This window comes from Humulus lupulus, chromosome 1, assembly GCF_963169125.1.
Source record: "Humulus lupulus chromosome 1, drHumLupu1.1, whole genome shotgun sequence".
In the NCBI taxonomy this organism is placed as follows: Eukaryota; Viridiplantae; Streptophyta; class Magnoliopsida; order Rosales; family Cannabaceae; genus Humulus; species Humulus lupulus.
Genome location: NC_084793.1, coordinates 49,204,790 through 49,218,140, shown reverse-complemented (window position 1 = coordinate 49,218,140; position 13,351 = coordinate 49,204,790). Strand labels below are relative to the sequence as shown.

Here is a 13,351-nt window from a genome sequence, read left to right as displayed (position 1 = left end):
CATGCAACAATGGCAAGTTGATCTTCACTTGTGTTAAAAGGTCTAGGATTTCACCTTGATTTTCCAGTACCTTTCCAGTGGATTTCAAAGCTTGAGGAAAGGGTGCCTTTACTGGAATGCTTATTGGCACATCATCATCTGGAGCGGGCATTGACATACTCGTTGTCTTAGTTAACGGGGAAACCGTACTTTGACCACTTCGAGTAGTGATGGCATTAACCTCTTTGAAATTTGTATCTACAGAGGAGGAGGTTTGTGCCATGTGTTGCCCTTTTTGATGGATAAGAGGTTGAGCGGGAAGTCTCCCATGCTCTTGAATCGCCAAAGTAGTGTTTAGCTTTGTCATTTGGATTTTCATGTCCTTCATTTCCTCTACCATTTCTGTGAAACAAGTTTTGAGCTCTTGAGTTGAGGCTATTTGAGTTTGCGCAAGCATTTGCAAAGTATTCTCAAGAGAATTACTTGACTGCATGATATTTTGAGGAGCAATGTATGATTTTGGTGGTTGTTGCTGCTCAGGCCTCCATCGGCTTCCAGATGCTTGGTTCGAATTCTTCCAGCTGAAATTTGGATGGTTGCGCCAACCGGGATTGTAAGTGTTTGAGAAAGGGTTATAAGGCTTCTTGTAATCCCCTAAAGCATTGCAGTGTTCCTCATTTCCTCCTCTTAACTCACTAAGAGTTAGGCACTCTTGCGGTTGATGTTCCGTCCCTCCACAGATGAAGCATGGATCTCGTGTCTCTACCTTTGCAACCATATGGATTCCTCTGCCTTCTTGAGATTTGAAAGCCTCGAATTGTTGTCTCAATGATTCAATTTGGCTTTTGACGTTGTCATCTTCCCTTAATTGGTAGATTCCAGTTGATCGTGGCTTGTCCATTGGACTCGGTCCATTCCATGTGTAGGATTTTTTAGCAAGATCGTCGAGATACTCGAAAGTTTCATCGGGATCTTTTTGAAGGAATTCGCCATTGCACATCATTTGTACGAATTTTCTTTGTCCGGTTGTGAGACCGTCATAGAAATAGCTTATCAGATGCCAGCTTTCGTATCCATGATGTGGGCATTGATTTATCAAATCTCTAAACCTCTCCCAGACCTGATGGAAAGTTTCATGGTCTTTCTGGATGAAGGTATAGGTTTGCCTCTTAAGGCTGCTAGTCTTATGGGGCGGGAAATATTTGGCAAAGAATGCTTTTGTCATTTCGTCCCATGTTCTGATAGATCTAGGCCTTAAGGAATACAACCAACTTTTTTCTTTGTCTTTGAGTGAGAAAGGAAAGAATTTCAATCTCACAATGTTGGTGACATCAGCTTGGTTGTTGAATGTAGCCACCACCTCTTCGAATTCCCGTATATGCACGTACAGACTCTCATTTTCCAACCCATGGAAGGTTGGTAAGAGGTTAATCATGCCGGGTTTGAAATCGAAATTCGGCATATTGTTGGGATACATTATGCATGAAGGTGTGGCTGTACGCGTAGGATGTAAATAATCCTGTAGCATTCTTGGTTGGACTTCATCTTGATGAGCCATCGTGGGTGGTTCAGGAAGTCTTGGTGAATCAGGAGTTTTTGAACGAATGGAAGAAAACGACGAACTAGGAGAATTTTCTAAAGTTTCTACTTGTTGTCTCACAAATCTCCCTAGTGTGTCTCTGTTTCGTGGCATAAATATTTTTTAAATTTGTAAGTATTATAAGCGCAAGTGTGTAATAATGTAATAAGTATACACAAAAATGTTCCCAGGCCAATTGGAAAGGCTGCCAAGGTACCACTTTAGGCCCAAGAGCTTTTCTAGAACTTGCCGAGGTTCTTAGAAAAGATTGGAGGGTAACGCTAACACAGGCCTTATTTAAGAACCAATTTTTCTAAGACAGAACAAGTTTGGTTTTTACTAATTTCCAAAATTACACAAATGTTCTCAATACTTTGTTTGATTTTTTTTAAAAATTTTATGATTTAAAATTTTATGCTTTTTTCGGAAAAAAAAAACCTAAATCTAGAAAATGAAATTCTAAACCTAAAAATAAAATAAAAAAATTGAATAAATAAAAAAAATAAAAATTACTAAGGAAAAATAAAATAAAAGAGAAATTAAAAATAAAAGAAAAAAAATTAATTTACTATGCAAACCTTTAATTGTAGAATTACCTCCCCGGCAACGGCGCCAAAAATTGATATCGCCCAATAACTCCTAAGCGGTCGCAGTAGTAATCGGGCTATGTCGTATCCACAGAGAGGTAAAATACAAAATCAAAAGAAAGATTAGTAAATTAATCTTAATAAACTTTGGAAAAATGTAAATTTGAAAAAGAATATAAACATTAAATGAATAAAATTGAGGAATTAGAATCAGAAAGAAAATATGGAAGACATAAGTTTCATTCATGCAAACATATACATATTTTAATAAAATTGATTCATTCTACTCAACTATAATTCTACACCATTAATTATAGTTGGAAAATATATATAATAAAGCTCACCTTAAAATATGTTCTTTAATTAAATTATACTAACTTCTAATTTTAAAAACCTATTATATTATATACTTTAAAGCGACAAAATACCAATGACAGAATGCAGTAAAAAGCATATAATATAACAAATATCCTAAATTAAATTAAAAACCTAAATTACATAAGAAGAGCATGACTAGACTTATGTAAAAGATAATAATAAATTTAGAATAAAAATTAGAAGAAAATAAATTTAATTGTAACAAATATATAGAAATGAAGAACAAAATAAAGAATCAATATATTAAAAATATAATGTTAAACATGAACTCCACTCTAGCCCTTCCACAAGATAATTTAGCCTAAAATAGGCATTGTTTTCACTCACAAAAATGTAAAAGAAAAATATGAAAAATAAGTGTTTTTCTCCCCAATACTCTCTACTCTCACTTCACAATCTGATGAAATTTTACCCCATTTGTGTAACACCCTCACTTATTTTAGTTAAAACCATATTTGAGGTGTTACGTTTTAAAACTATATCATAATTTATTACTGCAAAAGTCTGGACATTTTTTTTTTTTAAACTTGAAAACTTATTTCACATTATTTACATTAAACATAAAGTGGGTCTCAAACATATTATACATAAGTATTAAATAACCCAATTTGTTTTCAAAATATAACTTCACACTTTATTACAAACATCTCACTGATAACTGAAATAACCCACAAAAAGGTCGATATGTTCATATGTACAAATCAGGGTCAGGACCATGCTTCAGTTCTCCTCATGTCATTCACACATTTCTGTCTCTACCTGCAACACAAGACAACTGTGAGCCTAGAGCTCAGTAAGCAAAGTAATGCATGCAATGCTAATGACTACCCAATATCAATGGACATACACAACTTCTTTTTAAATTTTGGGCCCCTTAATATTGTGCACACTGTTTGAATTGGTCAATGCCTGCAGGGCTTGTTACACATACAATATAAAATCCCATGGGTTCTCCTCCGGCTAGCCATCACCACAGTAGGGCACATTAAAAACCTTATTCCATCGTTGCCTCGTCGGGCTCAAGAGTTAAGGCGGCCACACACTGTGGTGTCAATACATATAACAATAACTCATATGGAGGAGAAATAAAAACGGAAACATGGAAAACAGTATAATTGGTTCACTAAAACCTAGCCCAAATTATTGGGCAGCCACTATAAGCCTACTATAGGCCTCCATTTACACTTATTAACACTTTCATTTGCCTTTTCAAAACAGTGGCACTGAACTTAAACTTCTTATTACAACTTTCTTTTATGTTGCACAAAACTTGCAAAGGCATCATATAATTAATCATCATAATATCATGCATGGTCTTATATCATATAATAATTTTCCATATCACTATTATGCCATGCATACAAATTTATGATGGAGTGTCAATGTATGTTAATACCACTTACTCACAAAATATTTATATAATGCATACTTTCACATAACATGTAATTCTCGTGTTGCAGTTGAGTACTTTACTTACCTTTTGTCCAAAATATATTTCACCATGTAACAAGTGATGTCTTAAGTGTTGATATGCTTATCCTGACAATGGCATGGATTTCTCATCACAATGAAGGCAGTAAGACATTGAACTATCATTTAAAAATACCCATAAAACATCATATCAACTTTCATATCCAAATCATGCCTAAAATGCCTTAAACCACCTAGATCGAGCGTTAGATTTATCTTAAACACTTAGAGAAATTTTGACAGAGTTTCCCCTTAATTTTAGCTATCCTCAAATGTCAAAATTAACCAATAATCAACATCAAATAACCTGCCATAACCATATATCCCAAATACCAACATGATTCATCATAAAGTTATCATATACCGATTTTGATAAAATTCTTATCTCCTAGATCATCACCCAAATTAAATGAGTCTCCACATCTATTCAAACATTTATAAACATATATACTCTCTTATAAACTCAATCAAATAACCAAAAATTAGCTTGTACTCCAAGAACCCCAAAAACCTCATAAAACACAAAATTTCACTTACCGAGCAACTTTCGGCGAAAACAATCTCTTCAAGCTTTTCTAAACCTCAAACCACTTGGAAACCACCAAGAAATATCTTATAAAATATAAAATACCATAGATAAGCTCTCAGAAAAATTCAAAAACATGGTTTAACTTCCAAGTACAAGAACTTACCATAAAAAGGCTAGAACTAAGTTTAATCTACTTCTTTGGCTTTGCTTTCACTTTGATCTCCTTAGAATTTCTTCAAACCAGCCAAGAAATGGTTTTTGGTTTTCTTTTCTCTCTGTTTTTCAGAGTAATGGTCATGCAAAGTGATAAGGTTGATGAAAAATCCTTATTTTCAATGATTTAGCCTTATTGTATCAAAATTTGACACCTTTCATCTCATCATTTCACCTTTTGACTTATGAAAACCTTATCACTTCAATAATTTCGACTTAATCATCTGCTAGGCCTATTATCCTTATGTGTAAAACACTCACACCAAACCTTAGGTCCATATGACTTCATACCCAATAGTTATGCTTACCCGATCGAGCGTAGCGCACTTATGCTAAGCTCGTTTTGACTTTGCATCAATACCACTGATTATGTATACCTCCCATCAAGAATTGATCTAATGGTTCTAAAACCATTTTTACATCATCAATGAGACCTTAATCATACCTTGATTACATTTGGTAAATCCATAAATACTCAATTTTACACCGAAATACTAGTAATCGACATTGTACTATTTTTCACTACTTAACCTATTTTTCCTTCTATATCTCACTTTCACCACTTAATTCCATGCCTTGTCCATATTTTTCATACTTTCTTATATCTTGAGCACATCAAACACCCATAAAAGACAACTCAAATGCCACAAGGTTAATAATATTGAGCATACATATAGACATCACATACACAACTTTTATACTTATACATGAAAACACTTATAAGAATATGCATATGCTCAAATTATACATATTGTATGATATGTAATGCAATGCAATCATGTGATTAATGGCTATATTATATCAAAATAATGTGGGTACAACAATTTGGTACTCTATTTATAGTGTAAATAGGACTCAAAAACGTGTAAAACCGTGTACAAAATAGTGGGAAAGTGGCATAAAAAACTGGTGGAAGTGGGGAAAATGTGTTGAACCGTGGGAGATAGGGACTGATTGTGGCAGGCGGCTGGTCGGGTGCATGGGGAGCAGCAGGCGACGTGGCAGCATTTGACTGGTCGGCAGCTGAGTGCGTCAGGCGCGTGTGTCAGGCTGCAGGTGCATGTGTCAGGCTGTCAGGCTCGGCTCGGCTGGCTGGCTTGCGGCTCGGCTGGCGTGGCTTGGCTGGCCGAATGGGAATCTGCCACGTGGCAGCGTGGAGAACAGCCATAGGCTGGGTTTGGGCTCCATTTTGGGCTTGGTTTTGGGCCTATTTCTCCTTCAAAAATACCATTTTCTTCATGATTTCTTCAATTTTAATTCATTCTTTCTCCTTTCTTTTTCTTTGTGTCAAAAATATATTTTATTTCCTGAAAATTAAACATAAATTAAATTAAAATTAATATTTTCAAATATAAAATATATGACAATAAATCCATGAAAATATTAATTAAAACTTAATTAATTTTACACTTTAAGATTAATAAAATGATATTTTTGAGCACTAATCAACCACTAAGCTCTTAGATCCCACTCACCATTGGCCTTTCTATCCTCAGTTGTTTGCACAACATAATAAGGAGTGAGTTTCTATGCCCAGTAAGGAAAATACAAAAAAAAATTCATATAACAAGTAACCATAACAAACATATCATAAATCATACAAAAGTTCATAATACCTTAAAACTTAAACATAATCTAGATCTTAACCATAAGTCATAAGACGTCACAATCATAGGTCATAGTCATAGGTCATAATCATAATCATAATAACAAGACAGGAATAAGAAAAAGATAAGTGCTTATACAAGGGTGGCAATTAAGCCTCGGACATAAGTCTGTCGTATAATTTTGGGAACCGAGCCTACTGGACATCAACTTAAGTCCGTCATGCATTTCTGAACACCTTAAATCCAGCCACACTTATCTTCTTATTGTACCTGAAATGTTAGGGTCATACATATCACAAGTTAGGTCATAAACTAAACTACCTAATTTTCCTTACCTTGTGTGTGAAATGAGAAGAAAAAGAGAGATTGATTTTTCTATAGAGAATTGATCAAAACCTTATATAGAACATAAAATAATTAAATTTAGAAACTTAAAATAAAACTATACTTCCAAGAATTTGAAACCTTATAAAATCGTACCTTTACCTAGAATCAAAAGATCGAAATGACGGGCCTCCTATAATGCCTATCTCCAACACAACACCAAGAGCTTTAATACTTGGAATATTTTCGGCTATAAAGTGGTTTAAAATGGCTTAGTGTTTTGGCTATAGGGTGTTTATGGGGAAAAAAGATGAGAGCTTTTGGGAGCTATGGATTTCGAAATTTAGAGGGGCTTTGATGCTTTGATTGTGGGTGAAAAAGTGAGATGAAAATAGCTCTATTTATAGGCTCCAACCCCAACCCATTTCCTTGATTCTCTCCAACTCCATTCAACAAATCAAACTTAGTCTTGCTTTAGGTAGTTTCAGTCAGCCCTAAATCACTCATTCCTTGTTGCTACATCATCTCCCATAATGCCACATAGTCTTCAATTGATTCAAAATGAGTCAAAGTCCATTCTTGTTTCTCTACATAGCCTACACGTGCATGATGACCATTTTAAATTCAAATTATTAGTTCAAATGGTTTTAACCATCTTCAACATACTCACTTGATTCAAGCCTAGTGTAATGCCTCATTATGTAGAATTCAAAATGAGTCAAAACCCATCCTGCTACCATGCCACACGCCCAAGACTACACTATTTAAAATTCAAATATTTCAACAAGCTTTAATCTATCTCCAACTTATCAAGCTTATTGTGACACCTGACCTTTTAGAATTTTTAAAAATAGAAACCCTTCCTAATTAAGTGTTACACGCCTATGACTAAGCAAGACTTTACTTGGTTCTTTAAAATAACTCTAATACTTAATAAATAAATTCACAAAAAATCTACCTAATAATACCATACAAAAATTCGACTATACACTTTATATTTAAATAATTGGGACTAAATTTAATGCCACATGTATACTTCTTAGACCACCAAATAATATGTGCATTATTCTTTAATAAAACTATATTCTAATTTAATCAAAAACTTAAAACTATACACTAAAAATATCCCATAAATTACTAGCTATTATAATAATAATAATAATAATAATAATAATAATAATAATAATAATAGTAATTTATCTAAATTACTAGCTACAATTGTAATAACCAAGGTTATTATTTTTTTCCTTAATTATGATTGTATGTTAGTTTTTATTATAGTTTATAATTTAGTTTGAGTGGTGGAAATTAAAAAGATTGCTTTAAGTTTAAATTATTTATTTTAAGGTATGTTCTTATGACTTAGAAATAATTATAATTTAGATAAATTATAATTATTATAGCTAGTAATTTATGGGATATTATTTTTAGTGTATAGTTTTAAGTTTTTTTATTAAATTAGAATATAGTTTTATTAAAAAAAAAATGCACATATTATTTTGTGGTCTAAGAAGTATACATGTGGCATTAAATTTAGTCTCAATTATTTAAATATAAGGTGTATAGCCGAGTTTCCCTGTGATATTATTAGGTGGATTTTTTTTGAATTTATTTATTAAGTAATAAGAGTTATTTTGAAGAACCAAGTAAGACATAGCATAGTCAAAGGCATGTAGGATAGAAACATGCTAGATTTTTGGCTCATTTTGAATTTACATGATAGGTGACACACTAAGCTTGAACAAGGAGGAGAATGAAGAAAAGGAAAAAGAAGAAGAAAGAGAAGGATTCAAGAGAGGAGGACCATCTTGGTAACATCTTTTTGGCTTGATTTTCTTACCCTTCTCCTTAATATTTTATTTTATTTTTATTGTATTTTCTAAACTATGATTTATTTTATAATGAATGTTTTTGAGATATTGATTATAAGCTAAACTTTTCATTGTAAGGATAATTAATGAACTCTATTATGTAATGTTGATACTTGGTATTGGTGCTAAATGCTAATTGGGTTTTATTCATTCAAGTATTCTTCATGCTTAATGTTTGCTATAACTTGATCACCTTTAATGAGTAATTGAATTAATTGTGGCTGCTGAAAAGAGTTATAATTAATAGACATAAGACTTGAATGGTGCAAGATTAATTTCTTTTTATTTTAATTTTGTAACGTTATAGACATATATTTTTACCTTGAATAATCTTTTGGAATTGGTGCTTGGGAATGTATTCTTTTAGTTAGATTAGCATAGACATATATTAGTCTAGAATTGATACCATGGTGACTTCGACAGAAGCCTATGAACTAAATTGGAATTCTAGATTAATTATTGAAATTCCATTTTTAGTGATTACCAAATTAATTAAACCATGTGAATGTGCGGAATGGTAATTAAATGTTGAAACAGATTTCAGTTCTGTCGGGACAGAATCCGAACTTGTCACGACAAAAACTAAACACAATAAAAAGACAATGCAAAACAATAAAGAACACAATGAATTTTTACAAGGTTCAGAAACTCTTTCGAATAACCTACTCCTTGGAGCCACGCCCAGAGAATAAAACCAATTAGTAAAGAATCAAAAGTACAAAATATTGACTTAAACAAAACAAGACTCCCTCTTGAGATTTGCTGCAACTTTGTTGTACTTCTCTTCACTAATTTTATATTGATTGAAACGCTCAACCACTTGAACTCCCTTCAATGGCCAGCGAGTACTTGCATCCTCCCGACGCAAAGCTTGTAAAAATCCTCTCCCAAAGACTTATAAAAGTTGTGTTCAAATTACAATATGTATTCACTCATGAACGTGGTATAAACTCACCACAAAAACTAAACTCTCATATTTCTACAAAATCACGTGAATACTATGATCTTGAATACAAATAAGGAACTCTCATAAATATTACAATACACTCACAAATTATGCAGGTAAGAGTTCACTTTTTCTCAATGCCTTTAGAGCCCTATTTATAGAGTCCTTTTTAGTGCTCATAAAGGCTGAGAAAGAATCTCCTAATAAATGCAAGAAGAATTGAAGAAATTATTGATTGATGAAGAATTGCCTTTTTTAGAAGATGCTGATCCGACAGATACGATTTTGGTGGGGACAGCTCAGACTTGTGTCGGATCGAAAAATGCTCAAGAAAGAAATAATAATTAATGACATAAAAGATTCAGTTTCCTGAAATTTAAAAGCTTGAGCTGCACGAAAATATAATGTCAAATATTCCATAAATGACTTTGAGTAAGTATTAAATATTTGCAAGATATTACTTCCCTTTATAATCAAATTGTGATAAAATAAAATTAAATAAGGAATGTAAAAATTCCATAAATCACAAGAAGGGGAAAGTTAATTCCGAAAATCACAATAAAGGAAAACAAAAATTGATCTTTTAATAAAAAAGATATTTCTATAAAATATGCCAATTTTAGGATTTACAATTATTCCCAGTTGCCACAGCATTAGTGCAACATTAGCATCAAATTTACATTTTAGAGGAATTAATTATTCTATCCCATCATCTTTGTCTTGCTTACTCGTTCATTTGTTTATTTTATTTACTTTCTTGTTTAGATTTTAGATTCAATCAAATTTTTATCATTTGCTTGATTCCAATTTGTTAAGTGTTGATTTTACACAATTTATTGCTAACACAATTCCTATGGAGACGATACTCACTTATCACTTTATTACTTGTTTGCCAACTGTGTACACTTGCACAATTTTATTTGCTTAAATTTACGCAACAAGTTTTTGGCTCCATTGTCGGGGATTGATTTTAGTGATTTTTTTTTGTTAAAATCAATTGATTTTCAATTTGGTTTCTTATTGTTCATTTGTTTATTTGTGTTTTTCCTTGTTCTATTTTACGCTTTTGTTTGTTGATTTCTTGCGAGGTACTTGAGATGTCACATCAACAAGTCCTCTTAAATTCCATTTAACATGACTTGGAGCCTTTGTACAAAGCATGGTGGAGATACAAGGAGTTGCTAATGAGGTTCCCAGATCACAATTTCTCCAAAGAGTGTCAACTTGAAGCTTTTCTCAATGGGTTGAATGTCGCAACAAGAAAATGGGTAGAAAGAGGAGATGGTACCACCAATTTCTACCAAGTATATGTGGATGAAGCCTATTAGATGTTGGAAGACATGATGGAATACAATGAGTGGTGGAATCAAAATTGTTCTATGACCAACCGTGTATGGGAGAGCAATTGCAACAATATGGAACCAACTTTTGACACTTATACACAAGAAAAAAAATGAGGAGAATTTGGATTTTCAAGAATTAATCATAGATGAGGAACCTTACCAAGTGGCTCAATCAAGTTCATTAGAGGTTTTGATGATAGAGTTTATGGCTAAAAATGATGCCTTAATTCAAAGCCAAGCTACATCATAGAGGAATTTAGAGAATCAAGTTGAGCTATTGGCCAATGAGTTGTGTAATAGACCCCACGATGATGTGCTTAGAGATATGAAAAATTCAAGGGGGAAAGAACAAAGTGGGGAGGTCATTTTGAGAAGTGGTGAAGATTCTGGGATGCTTTGGGAAAATTGGGAAAGGCAAAACAATCCCACTTCAATCCAAAGTAGAAAAGAAAAAGGAGAGAAAATGCATTTCCAAGATAATCAAGTCTTTGGTCTCCAATTTAATGAGTTGATGGTCATAGAAGAGTATGCATGTGAAGATCCTTTTTGGCCACCACCACCTCCACCACCATTGGCAAGGTTGGAATTCATCATGCACATTCATCAAAAGCAAGTTAAGTTGAGTACATGAGCTCTTCAATTCCACATCTCGCCAAGCATGAGGGTGTCCACAATGACGAACCTTGTGTGAAGGCATATGTCACTCTCTATGGGCAAAAGCCACTCTTTGATGAGCACTTTTCAACAAAGTAAAGTCGACGACTTTAAATCAAGTGCTTCTTGGGAGGAAACCCAAGTTTCTAAACTTTGTTTTTAATTTTTTTAGTAATGTAGTTAATTTCATTGTATTTCCTTTATTGAATATATATTTTTTGTTAAAAAAAAATAGTTTTCCTTGTTTTTTTGATCATCTTTCACTTGGTCTTTGGTGTTTCATTTTACGGTACAGGAATCAGGTTCAGAATGATAGTGATTTGGAGTGAACAATTTGAGTTTTGGAATGTTTTGGAGGTGTGGATGGTGAACAAAAAGTGGGGAGCTAAAGAAAGAAAATCTGAAATTATGGGGCATTGCTGTGGAAATGCTACAGACCCCTCAGTGATGCTGCAACATTGTGGTAAGCCAAAAACTAGGCAATAAGTGAGCAAGTTTAAGGCTAAAATTTTGGGCACAATATAGAAGGCTTTGCAATACATTGCAGAGAAGAGGCGTGGGATTGCCACATTAAAAAAAATTGAAAAAAACAAAGAAAATCAAAATGCCCAACCCGACACTCTCCTTCTTCCTTTCCTTTTCCCATCCTCTCAACACCCTAGCCACCTTTCACCACCACCATCACTTCCAGCCGCCAACCTTCACCCACCCCGAGGCCACCATATCCTCCAATGTCCTTACCAACTCGCCCCACCGTCACTTCCGCTGCTCTGAGCTCAGTTGCATCATCTCGCCCCTCCTAGCCCAGCACCTACACGCGAACCTAACTAGATGAGCAAGCCCACCACCCGAACCCATCTGCGAGAAACCCAGGCATGCACGCCTATCTCTGTGAGCCTCCTGCCCCCTTCGCACTCCAGGTCGAGCCACTCCTTCCCTTGTCCATCAGGAAATCGACCATATCACCACCATCATTGAAGTTTCCATCTTCTCCATCATGACCCAGTCCAAAGAACCCAACTCCCAGACGCGCGAGAGCCTAGGCGTAAAGCCTAGCCCTGAGCTCCGTCGCCTCCACCTCACTGCCACACCTCTCCGACCAGCGACCTTGAGCTTCCATTTTCATCCATGCCTTGTCGTTTTCGAGCCCAATAACTACCGCCTCGCACATCCTCTTCGTCCTAGCCGAGTAACCCAAGGTCGTCCTTTGTTGGCCATATTTTTAGCTCATTACTGGCAACACCATAGTTCTCATATGATGCTTGGTTGGGTTCCTTTTGTGTTGAGGGATTTCATTCAGAGCTTGGGCAACTCCTCATGGTGTGAACTTTTGGTCAGAACAATTCAATCATCTAGTTGAGGATTCAATGCAGCATCCAATGAGAATTTCTTAACTCTACTCTTATTTGTGATTTTGTTGTGATCAATTTGTATTTTGTTTGTTGATGATTATATTCTGTTTTGTGCTAGATGAAGTTTTTCTCTATTAGCAACTCAAGTTGTTTCTTGCTATATTTTCTATTTTCTTTTGTGAATAATTAGTAATTGTTGATGTTTTTTTTTTGTTGATTTTGTGGAGTGGGAACCAAGATTTTAGTTCTCTGCATCTTGTTTGTGTTGCTAGTCAAATAGTTGTTTTGTGTTTTAGTGTAGTTATCTAGTTTGTCTTAGTTTGTATTTTGTTGTCATTTTATTGAGAGGGTTTGTGTTTCTTTAGCCGGTGCTTAACTTGGGGCTTGATGATGAACCATATATATATATATAAATTTTGAATAAAATCCATTGCTTTGCTTCTTGTTGTGTGATTGACTACTAGTGTTAATAGAGTTTGAAAATTCATGATGATAGTGTCGATCCTTATTTTGTGTGCA

At 34.2% G+C, this 13,351-nt stretch overlaps 1 non-coding gene across 1 annotated transcript; it reads left to right on the top strand.

Moving 5' to 3' along the window:
• The first annotated feature begins 1,049 nt into the window (after positions 1-1,049).
• Positions 1,050-1,156, top strand: LOC133813706 (small nucleolar RNA R71). Its single transcript, XR_009884710.1, has one exon. It is a non-coding gene; the product is annotated as a small nucleolar RNA R71 (small nucleolar RNA).
• Positions 1,157-13,351: the final 12,195 nt, after the last annotated feature.